Genomic DNA, 12,718 nt, shown 5'->3' with positions numbered 1-12,718 from the left:
ATGTTTTAATTTTAATTTAATTTATTTTGAACAAATAAAATCTGAGGAGAGCTTCTCAGTAATTCTATATGTTCAGATTTAGATAACTTCTTAGTGATGCAGACCTCCCAAGGGCTATGCTGGGATGGGTGGGTGGTCATCAATGCCATTCCCTTTCGAGCTTCAAGGGGCGCTAAAAGGACGAAGTGAACACTGGCCTGTATGTTCCACAATGGATGTGGAGGGAGCTCATTAAGTCTCACTTAATTAAAGTGGTAGCCAGGCAGCCACAGGCCCAGCCAGGAAGGAAGGAAGAACAGATTTTGGAAGAGAGCAGTAGCCTTGCCCCACTGGGGAAACTGGAAGAGGACAAATGTTCTAGGGTGGTTGGCTGATGAGAAGCAGAACCTGAAGAAATCCCCCTAGCAGGTGGACGGCCCAGCTGGGCCTTTTTATAAGCTACATGTATTTGATTTACCTTATTTGTTTTTATGTACTAATGCTCACATCTCTAATTCCCCACACCTGGGATTATGTCATGCATGCTGCTGTTATTACGGATATGTCCCCTCTCCCTCGCCTACTTTCGTTCCTCAGAGGTTTCTCTTCTTGGGGCTGAGTCTGCTCACGCAGGAAGGAAGCACAGATCGGGGCTCAGAGGGCTGTCGAGCCAGAAGGGTGGGTAGTGGCGAGTCACTGCCTCTGGACTAGGAGTTTAATGGTTTACTTCACTACTACTGTGTGAGACTAGACAAATAATTTTTTTTATTTTAATAAAATTGTTATTTAGGTCATTGTAGATTCACATACAGTTGTAGGATATCATAGAAGGAGATCTCTTGTACCCTTCATCCAATTTCCCCTAATGGTAACATCTTGTAGACAATAGTACAATATCACAATCAGGGTATTGGCATTGGCATGATTCACTGATCTTGTTCAGGTTTCCTCAGTTTACTTGTACTCGTGTGTGTGTGCGTGCGTGTGTGTGTGCGTGTGTGTAATTACTTCTACACAATTTTATTATATATGTAGTTTCACAGGTCCATCACCACAGGATCCTAAAGGGTTCCATCCCCAAACAGATCCCTTGCGTCGCTCTTTCATAACCTCCCTCCCGGGCTCCCCATCCCTCGTTCCTAACCTCCATCGACCACTAATCTGTTCTAAAATTTTCTAGAATTTTTTTTATTTCAAATGTTATGTAAATGGAGCCACACAGTGTGTAACCTTTTGGGATTGGCTTTTTTCACTCAGCAAAATTCCCTAGAGCTTCATCCAAGTTGTATGTATCACTGGTTTGTTCTTTTTCATTGCTGAGTAGTATTCCATGGTAGGTATACTATAATGTTTAGCCATTCACCTTTTGAAGGACAGCTGGGCTGTATCTAGTTATTAATTATCACAAATAAAGTTGCAGGGAACATATGTGTACTGGTTTGGTGAACATAAGTCATCATTTCTCTAGGATAAATGCCCAAGAGAATAACTGCTGGGTCATGTGGTAATTGCATGCATAGTTTTATAAGAAACTACCAAGCTATTTTCCAGAGTGGCTGTACCATTTTACATTCCTACCCACAGTACATGGTGATCAGTTGCTCCATATCTAACATCACAATAGTGATGCTGTCACCGTTTTTAATTTTAGTCATTCCGATAGGTGTGTAACGATATCTCATGTGGTTTTAACTCGCACTTCCCGATGGTAGGTAATGCTGTTGAGTAGCTTTACATGTGCTTTTTAAGCATCCTTACATCTTCTTCAATGAAATGTTTGGTCCTGTCTTTTGCTCATTTTTAATTTGATTTTTTTTTCAGTTACCGTTGAGTTTTGAGAATTCTTTGTATATTTTTAATGCTATTCTTTTGTTAGATATGTGGTTTGCGGATATTTTCTTCCAGTCTGTAGCTTGTCTTTTCATCTTCTTCACATTGGCATTTTAAAAAAACAGCTTTGTTGAGACATATTCACTTAAATATAATTCACCATTTCAGTACAGTTCAGTGGCTTTTTGTGTATGCACAGAGTGCTTCAAACATCACTACAGTCAACTGTAGAACATTTTCATCACCCTGCCTTCACATTAGCTTTTGCAGAGCAAGAATTTTAAATTTCGATGACATCTGCTTTATCAATTCTTCCTTTCATGGATGGTCTAAGTCTTAGAACTCTTCCTAGTCCTGGATCCCAAAGATTTACTATTTTTCCAAACAATTTTATAGTTTTACATTTCATGATTAAGTCTATATAGTCATACATGTTGAAGTAATTTGTATATAAGAAATAAGGCTTAGGTCAAGGTTGTTTATTTTGCCCATGGCCACCCAATTGCTGCAGATCTCCTCCACTGAATGAGTTTGTGCCTTTACCAAAAATCAGACGTCTTCACATGGGTCCATTTCTGGGGGGTTCTCGATCTCTGTGTCTATGCCTCCTAATTGAAGCTTTTTAAAATGTAGTCGACCTATCTGTAAAATGGGGCTGGTGATACCTGCTCTCCTACTCCCAGGGTATTAAGAAAAGCAACTATGATTGTGTAAAAGTACATGCTCTTATTGAGAAAAACGAGTTTTACTCATTGTCTTTAAATTCTTCTACCTTATCTGGTTGTCACTGTTCAATTTTCATATGCTGGAAACCACGACGAGTCACCACTTAGTTATAGACATGGGAAATGTCCATGAATGTTCACTTTGTGGGGTATTTGCAGCAAAATGAGAATTCCTGCCCAGCTTCCATCTGCAGCCCTTTTACAGGCTCTCTGGATTTCTCCCACCATCCCTGTCTGTGTCGGTTCAGAAATACAAGCTCATTTAATGAGCAAAGTATAACATAAAGGAGAGCTGATGTCCCCTAATCACTTGGCAATTGGAAATAGTTTAGGATTAGGCCACTTGGAATTATCCAGGCCATTCTGAATTCTCAGAAGGACACACAATCAACCCTTGTGACTGCACCTTTGTTATCCTGCTTATCCTATCTGCTCTAGTTACATTCTACCCACCCCGAAAGGCCTACTTACCGCCTTGAGAAGTAAGTTTGTTCTGCTTGCTAACTCGACAGAGAGTGCCTGATGGAAACAAAGATGATTTTATTCATCTCTGTAATTTTAGGGCCTGGCATGGTGATCGAAAATAGTAGGTGCTCACTGAATCCAGTTTTCCTTGATCTCTTTACCTTCTAAACTCCTATTATCTCTCTTTGTGACATTTAATCATTTATCATTTGTGTGATTATCTCTCTTGCTGATGTTTTTTTTTTTTTCTCTTCTCCAATAAATGAGAAAACGTCTTGAGGTTAAGAACTGTAGTTCATACTTTCTTTGTCTTTCCCTCTAGAGGCCAGAGCAGGCCTGGCAGGTTATGAATACATGTACAGTACCATATACCTAATTAAAAATCACAGTTTAAGTATGTTGAATTCACCACCCCATTTTTGAGAAGAGAAAATTCCAGAACCCCTATGTCTAAAACCCGGAGGCCCAAAGTGACATCTCAGAGGGGAGTTATATATGGTAGATGTGTGGAGAGAGCTGCCTTCTTGGGCAGACAAACACGGAGGTAGGTGGTAGATTAGAGAGCAAAACCTAGACTCTTGAAAAATATAGTCCAAAAAAGCAAGCAGACCTACAGAGGACGATATCTCTCAGATTGACAGTATTAAGCCAAAAAGAGCTGCCTAGGAAACTCTAATAGCCTCAAAAGGGCAGAGTGGACAGAGGCATAAAGATTAAGCCGAGACTGACTTATCACTGATGGATCGATCGTAGCCTCAGGACAGGGAGAGAAAGTCACAGCGGGCAGGAAAGGCCCAGGGAAAGAGCTTTTAATTCATGTCACTGTCAAACCTCATTTCACCGGGATGTTTTGGAAAATGGAATTTCTGGCTAATTAAAACGTTAATTAAAGCTTATTTAGGAAATTCATACTTTGATAACTCCACTTGTCGAAATGTTAATGCCTTAATAAGCACACTTCAGTGATGGTGAAACACTGATTGGTGATTGAGTCTCTTTAGGAACCTAAAGGTCACGGTGGGAATTACTGATGTAGTGATAACAAGTGCAGGAGATTGGGTGGATTTGTATTCAGTTCGACATCCACCATCTACCGTGGAAGTTACTTTTTTAAAATTTATTTTTTAATCACAAAATCTGTATAACATAAAATGTACCATTTTAACTATTTTACGTACACATTTCAGTGGCTTTAAAACATTCTCGTTGTTGTGCAGCTGTCACCACCCTCTCTGCGTCAAGAAAACTTTTTTCACCTTCCCACACGGAAACTCTGGATCAGTTAAACAATAACTCCTCATAATTTCTCTCCCCTGCCAGCCCTTGGTGACCACTAGTCTATCATCTGTCTCTATGAATTGAACTATTCTTGGTGCCTCATATAAATGGAATCATACAGTATTTATCCTCTTGGGCCAGGCTGTGTCATTAGCATAATGTCCTCAAGTTTCATTCATGTGGTAGCTTGTCAGAGTGCTCTTCCTTTTTTGGGCTGAATAATATTCCATTTTATGCGTATACTGCATTTGGTGTATTCATCTGTCAGTGGACAGGAAATTACTTTTAAAAATAAATATCAGTGTCAGAATTTACTAAAAAAAGAGTATGGGAAAACAATAAGTAAAAATTACTTGCTTCTGAGTGCCGTTTCCTGGTCTCGTGGATGAGAAACTAAGATATTTTACAAGTGAGAGCAGGGATGAGGCAGCCAGGTTGGTTAAAGTCATGGCTTTCCCAAGTCAGGGGAATTAAATAAGCTTTAACTGAAAACAAGAAGAACTAGGATTTTGACCTATTATGAATATCATATCTTTAGTTGCAAATAAGATTGAGGAAAACAAAATAACACTTATTGTGACTGGTATGGTATTGTGCTTGACACTCATCCCACATTCTAATTTACTCTTCCTTACAGCAATTCTGTAAGCCAGACTTTAGACAAAACAGCAAGTAATTGGGAGACCCTGGATTCATATCCAAATGCCTCGAGCTCTTAAACAAGTGATATGCAATAAAAATATAATGCGAGTCACAAATGCAAGTCACATATGTAATTCTCAATTTTCTAGCATCCAAGAGAAAAAAATAAAAAGAAATAAGAGAAGTTAATTTTAATAATTTACTTAGCCCAAGACATTCAGGATATTATTGTTTTGACATGTAATCAATGTAAATTGTTAATGTGGAGTCCAGGGTATATTTTACATTTACAAGACATTTCAGTTTTGCCTTGGCACATTTCAAGTGCTCAGTCGCCACATGTGGTTGGCGGCTGTGTATTATCCTGTGCTTCTGTAGACCATGGTGTTCTTTCTGTTGCCCCAGGAAGTGCGTCTGTCTGGCTAAGTTCACTGCCTCCCTTTATACTTCATGTAACTCTAGTTCCTTAATGGAAATCCTGGCTTGTATTTTCAAAGATCTTGACTAGCTGCATACCTTCATACAAGAATGGCTGGTTTATTACTTAAAATAATTCCTTTTTTTCTTTCCTCCTTGATTTTGCATCCCTCCACCCCTCCCCCAATGCCCAGGTCTATTTCTCTACCTTTGGAGAACCAGCTAATGAATAAGTAGACAAAATGGATAGATTTATATTTCTTAATAATTATGTAGGTTATTATGTTCTTATGCTGTTGCTAGAGGAGCATTTAACATGCTGGGGGAGAATAGCCTTTGGTTCCTTAGTTAAAAGGACAGATATTAACAAGAGAATGAGAGAAAAAACTCAGAAAATTGCTGCCATTAAATTATAAAATTGTGAAGGAAATAAAAGTAAAGGATCTTCATTTTTTCAAGTATATTTTATAACTATAAAAATAATATAGAAAATATAAAAAAAGTGGATAAAAGAAAAAATCACCCGCAATCTCACTTTCTCTAATGAACTTATAAGAAATTTTAGAGCTAAAAGGGGAATGCCTTATTTTGTAGGATCCCTTGTCCCTTTAAGGCAAGAGAACACCTTATTCCAGAATAGTATTTCCTTTAGGAAACAAAACTTGCCCAATTTTGACACCTGTGCATGTTTGTTGTTAGCATTCTACTTTAGGAGTTGATAGTTTGACATGGGTAAAGCTGCCAAGAAAAATGTTAATGTGATGGCTCATTAAGTCTGTTGTTGGGTGACAGGTCCCTTGAATGAAACGGTCCTCAAAAAAAGTTGGGAAAGGATGACTTCAGTATTTGTAGGATTCAGATCTTCTATTAAAGCCAGATCCTGACCATCAGCTTATGGCCTTGAGTGTCTTGAACTGTGGCTGTGGCTTTGCATAGTTGAGTTCTAGTTCTCTCTGTGAGTGACTTTCTCTTGCCTCAAGATAGTTCTGCTAGAAATTTTGAGATAATTGTTCCTCCCCTGATCATTGACACACACAGAATTTGAAATGCTATCACTCTTCCCCGGAGTGAGGAGAAGAGACAACATGAAAAGGGACTCGGGCTGCCTGATACTGACATGGTCCTTCACCAATGCCTGCTCCTCAGCTTGGCCCAGCATAGGGAGGCCCAGGGTGACTTTGGAACCAATCAGGCCTGTGACCCTGTCACCCTTGACGTTGCCTTTGTCTGCAGACAGCTATTGAAGACCAACTCGGCATTTACAAATCGGTGAATCCCGTGGAGCCCAAACAGGCCTTTTGGGAGCCGTATCTACTTACAACCTCTCTAGAATACTCATCTCTGTATTGTCCCAAAGTGAGGACCAAAGGGGCTCATGTTTGATGATTGAATGATAAAATTCAGATTAGACTCACTAGAATGTGAATACCGCTTTGTTTCTATTTTGTTTACTGCTCTGTATACCGCCCTCCCCCCACAAATAAATATTAAGTGGATGAATCCATACACTCATTCAGCAAATATTGCATGTTAAAAGACACCACACATGACTGAGACACTAGTCTAGTTCTCCCTGGTAAAGAAGGGCTTCCCCCTCAGGGAGATGCTGTCCAAAATGGCAGGTTAACCCAGACAGAAGAAAATAAAATGAAACACAGCTTTGAGCTGAAAGAATTAACAGTGGCAAATCAATTTTATTTGCTACATTTGCTAATAGATAACATCCTGCCTTTGGTTCATAACAAGAATAATATCTTTCTGACCTTTAATAGAAAAATGCAAACTGCAAACTCTTTCTTTTTGGCACTTGTCACGAGACCAAAGTGATTTGTGATTGCAGCTGATACAATGTCCCCTAGGATTATAATTGATGTCTCCTGAGTCCCTCTGCCCTGAATTACTTTGTCAGTCCTGTAGTGCCCCAGAAGGCCTAAGAAATGAAGATGTGTTTGATGTCTTTAGATTATTTTAGAAAACAGATTCTTATAGCACATTGGGAAACTATACATTCTATAGCATTTCCTACTGTACTGAAACATTTTTTTGTAAAGTAAACATGCCATTTTCTAAGTATATTAAGGCTGAATTTCACCCTGAAAGGTAACACAAAAATATTATAAACTAGAGACCTTGCAGAAACTCCTAGCCCCAGTATGTAAAACTTAAAATTTATGGATAAAGAACTTGTACAAATTTTTTTTTCCTTTAAATGCAGATATAGTAGATTGGGCAAGAATATGAGCAAAGTTCTCAGAGGCAAAAAAGGAAATAAAGAGAAGGCGGGAAGGAGGGAGGAAGGAGAAGAAAGATAGGAATGCAGAATCCAGAGGTTAACCAAACACTGAAGACGATTCCTCTGGAGCTCAGAACTCTGGATGCTAAGAGCCCACGCGTGGGGGACTGAGGACCAGTTTCTGAGTCCATGGAAAGTGGAAAGCTGAAAGCAGACACCTGCATAACACTGGAGCTCTGAAAAAGTGTCACTCCCAGTGAAGAGATGTGCTAGAAACAACACAAAACCAACCAACCAACAGCAAAAAATCCCATAGAGGAAAATTGTAAGGAAATGGACCTATTTCTAGCCTAGATTCTGGATGCAGGAAAGCCATGTCTGCCAGGAGAAAAAAAAAGAACATTTGAAACCCATGTGACTGTAAAGGCTATATTTATAATAAATTGGCATGCAAGAAGTTGTATTTGTATGAAATTAAGCATTAAGTAGAGAGAAAGAACTGTAAAATATGCCCTATGTATATAATCTGTTCATTGGTATGTAAATGGGACCCCATGCAAATATGGTCTCTTTCACTTTCTTTAAAAATTAAATCTTAAAAGGGTGGAGTTGTGCTGTTGCTCTGTGCTCAAAAATGGAGAGGTGTTTCTCAAGGTGTCTGCAGTTTATTTTAGTGATTACTGCCCTCAAGGTCTTTACTCCTGACTTCCAGCCTTACTCTTGCTATCTTGCCACGTTAACATTTATTACTGAGGATGTTCATTTTCTGAGAGATCTGGGGGTGCAGAGGAGCTTAGAACTACTTGTGCCTGCAGTCAGGTTGGTGAAACGCAATATCAAGCCGTTGTGTGTGATCCGGGAGTAGCAGCGGAGAAAGTAGCCGACTGCTGGGATTCTTACCAATAGACACGCTGAGCCTCTGATGCCAGTGGGGAGAGTGTTCATCAATGAGCGATCCAGTAGGTATCACTCCAGATTTTCCTGCTACATTTAAAAGTGCATATGAATTGAGGTTTCCAAACATGAATAGTGTTTTCTTCTTCTCTCCATGAAATCTTGGTACTTTCAGATCTCTCAAGAAGATCATACTGGCAATTTGTGCCTGTCAATGAGTGGTCAGCCATTACGGGCTAGGCAGAAAACCACCTTGTCTGTGAGAAATCTGGATATGAGGCAGAGGAGAATCCAGGTGAGGGAAAAGTTGAGTTAGGGTAGGAGGCAGAGACTTGAGTCATTCTCTACACGGAAGAGATGGGCTTCATTGCCTGTGCTAGAGGTAACTGGCATGCTAAAAAGCATATCTCTAAGTATAAGAAACTTTGTAACTTCCAGACTCCCCCTTTCTGTGTTCACTTTCCTTGCTTCCTGGTACCATTCCAGCCTCCTCCATGTAATCTTCTGAAGGTGTAGTCCATGCCCGCCTGCAGACAGCCCTGAGCCTGAGAGGCAGCAGTTAAAAGTCTTTGCTACCCGAGAAAGCTCTAAAGGAGAGAGAGCCTTATGAAGGACTATCTCAAGCATGGAAAGGAAAAAATACTCAATTAGTTGTGTTTCTCACGGATCTCTATGACCTTTGCTCTGTTAGTGTGCAGCGGGCATCTCAGCAGATGCTGGACAGATACCTGCATGTCTTTAGCTTCAGGTTTATTAAAGTCAGATCTATGTCAGGATGGGAAATTGTCCTTAGTTAAAACTGCCCATTTGGCTGGATTTCTCCCCTTAAAACAAACAATTCACAGTCTTGGTGTGGAGAATTCTCTAATTGAAACAAGTCATCTCATGGGGAGAAGTACACAATTCCTGCAGTTCTTCCTTATTCATGAATCATAAACCGGTTTTGATTCATGCTGTATTTCTATCACCCATGCATCCAACATTTATTGGGTGCCGCTATTTGCCAGACATGGTATTGGGCACCGGGTACAAAGCTAAAGAAGATACCCTTGAGGTACTTAGAGCCTAACTGGACAGTCCCTCAAGTAGCAGGAAACCCTAGCAGTGTGGAAAGTGCTCAGATCAAGGCCTGCCCAGAAGAGGGAGCTGTAAACAGTGTGTGTGGTGTGGACTGAATTGTGTCTCCCCAAATTTCTCATGTGAAAGCTCTAAACCCTAGTGTGACTGTACTTGGACATAAGACTTTAAGGAGGTAAATAAGGTTAAATGAGTTCAGAAGATGGGTCCTAATCCAGTAGAATTGGCAGCCTTATAAGAAAAGGATGAGAAAGTGCGCTCGCTTGCTCTCTCTCTCTCTCTCTGTCTCCCTCCCTCCCCACTTGCACACATTGGGGAAAGACCATGCCTGCACACAGTGGGGAGCCAGGAAGAGAGCTCCCACCAGAGCCCAACCACGCTTGCCTCTTGATCTTGGACTTAGAGCTTCCAGGACTGTGAGAAAATAAATTTCTGTTATATTTGGTTATGGCAGCCTGAGCAGACAAAGACTGTGTGTGTGTGTGTGTGTGTGTGTGTGTGTGTGTGTGTGTAGGGAGGTGCAAGGAGAGCATCCTAGAATTATTGACACCTTACCTGCCCCTAAAGGCTGTCAGGCTTCGTCATCAGGCCTTGAGGACAGGTGTGTAGGTCTGGCATCTTGACCTTTCTGAAATAGTTGGAAATTTTAAAAGCAGAAGCATTTCTCTTGTCAAGTCTGAGATGACTTCATCAGGACTCAGCAGTCAGACATAATCCTTTCTCTCAACTCAGTCCCATCATGGCCCAGTTCAAATCCCAGCACCTCTGCAAAGCTGCTGGCACTACCCATAATAGAACTAATATCTCTCTCTTTGGGAGTTATTTGAAACCTGATAACAACATTGCCATATGTTCATTTTGTATTACCCACCACTAGATTGGCTGTTGTGTAAGTGCAAGGATCATGTCACTTACTTCTCGGCCTCTGTTCGTGAGGAAGTAGCGTAGGGCTTGCCTGTAGAGCCCGGTCCGTAAATGTTTGCTGTTGTTGTAGTAGAACCAGACTTGGCTGGATCTAGACTCTGTCATTTACTGTGTGACTTTGGGAAAATTCCTGATCTCTTTGAGCTTCAGTTCCCTCATCTATACAATGGTGATGACATTAGGGCTTATCTCATGGATTTGCTGGCACAATTAAATGATGTATTGTGTATAGAGTGCTTCGCTTAGAATCTAGCCTTTAGGAAGTACTTAGTGTAAGTTTTGTTGAAAAATTTTAAATATTAAAAGATGTATGTCTTCACCAGGCCCCATTTCTCATTTTCATATTTCCTTCTATATGATAATTTACTATGTAACTCACCTGATTATTTACTGGAAAAATGAAAATAACTTGATGGGCTTGAAAGAAATCTTTTCTTTAAACTCTCTCAACATTGGGGAAATAAAAAGCGGAGGAGGGGGATTAAAGAAGGAGAAGTGAGAAAAGAAAGAACTGAGAGAAGCAGAGAAATCGCCCTTATCTACCAACTTCTTACCTGTGCCAGCCTCCCGCCACCTTCGAGACCTTAGATACCTGAGGGCCTGAAAGGCGCGGAGAACCTCAACTGGCCTGGGAACCGAGGCTGCTGCCTGGAGCGCAGGGTCCTGCTCTAATGAAGGGACTGCATAATGCCTGGTCCCTGCCAACTGCAGTGAGCTGACGCCTGCGAAGGGACCAGGACTGAGAGGATGGATGCTAAGCCTTCAGGGCCAAGTGAGAGTTACAGATCTGTTTACCAAGGATTTTGTGAGGCACTTGGGTGAAGTTACTTATGTGCTGGTCACCCAAGTACACAGCTCATGGAGAGCTGTGAGCATCCTTGCAGTTTGGAGGAGGTCTGTCCCCCACACCACAAGGACAAGAGGGGGTTGAGAGAAGGACATTGCACCTAACATGTGTCGCTAGGATTCCTCCACTTGGCCCTCTCTGCTAACATCCCTTCCAGAACACAGGCCCCACCTGGGCTCAGGTGTGGCTTGTTCCCTGGCTGCAACAGAGAGATTTAGAAACAGACTGTTGTTTGAAAACATTCCCATTAGCTTCAAAGAGGAACGAGAGGCCGGCAGGGGGACAGGCAAGGGTGCAGAATTAGAAGTTGTTGGAAAAGTCTGGCGACTTCTTAGGGAAGTCTTACTTATCTGAACAAAGTAAGCGGAGAAGGAAAATAGAAAGTTTTTCTACTGCAGATGAAGGATTAACCATCTCCTCGTTTATGAGCCTTGACAGACTTTCCTCCAAGGCCTACACAGTCCTGGATTATTCTTCAAAAATCTTATATCAAAGTACAGCTTTATTATTTTTAAGTAAAACTCACAATAATAAAATTTGAATTGCTTTAGACCTATGACGATGTATCATCTTTTGTAGATAGTACTCAGTATGTTCTAACTTCATATAGACAGTGAAACAGGAACAGGGAAGGGGTACATGACAAATCAGTGTAATCAACACTACTGCCCAAAGGACACTGTGGGGAGAGGGGAGGAATGGTATTAGTGGGGCAGGGGGGCTTGTTCTAGAAAAGAATAGGACTAGACCGATACCTGGAAATCACTTGGAGGGTTCAGCTCCGTGCAGGAGGGAGCTGCCTAACTGTATGTTGGTGAGTGCCCACCACTGGAAATATTCAAGCTGAAGCTGGGCAGCCATCACCAGAGATCAGGAAGAGGAAGTGAAGTCTGCTGCCCTGCCCCTGTGTTCTGCCCCTGCCAGGGGTCTGGGGTGTCCATGGGGGGAGTAGGATGTGTGTAGCTGGCGTTATGATGGAAATCTTCTGAGACCGAGACTCTGCTTCTCCGTCCAAGTTTCTTTCCTTATTTTCTTTCCTGGTAAATTCATCTTTCATCAACTCCTTAAGCCATTCTGAGTTCACTGAGACCTATTAGCCTTGACCACCATTTGGGCTAAGCTCCCTGATGTGTGAAGTAGCATTTTATTCCATTTGGTTTTAAATAGACCTCTTTCAAGTTTCAAGGAGGTGCTCCCTAGTATATAGTGCAATGGGATTTTGAGAATGGTTCCAGTTTTCTTCATGATCCTATAGCCTCTCCTAGGTTCTGCCTTTTAAACTATCCTCATATACTAAACTTTATTCATACTGAAACCTATTAGTCACCTTGGTAATTTTCCTGTCCTTTGCTAGATCTTTTCTATCTCTTTTTGTACCTTTTTAAAGTAGAATGTCCTGAACTGCCT

General features: G+C 41.1%; 1 protein-coding gene across 1 annotated transcript in view; it reads left to right on the top strand.

Annotated features, from left to right (window-relative positions):
- ADAMTS12 (ADAM metallopeptidase with thrombospondin type 1 motif 12) overlaps nt 1–12,718 on the top strand; it is a 272,991-nt gene that overhangs the window by 127,532 nt on the left and 132,741 nt on the right. The window lies entirely within an intron of this gene.

This window comes from Pteropus vampyrus, unplaced genomic scaffold, assembly GCF_000151845.1.
Source record: "Pteropus vampyrus isolate Shadow unplaced genomic scaffold, Pvam_2.0 Scaffold27, whole genome shotgun sequence".
Classification (NCBI taxonomy): domain Eukaryota; kingdom Metazoa; phylum Chordata; class Mammalia; order Chiroptera; family Pteropodidae; genus Pteropus; species Pteropus vampyrus.
The sequence above is the reverse complement of the archived record's forward strand: the minus strand, read 5'-3'. Positions and strand labels throughout refer to the sequence as shown.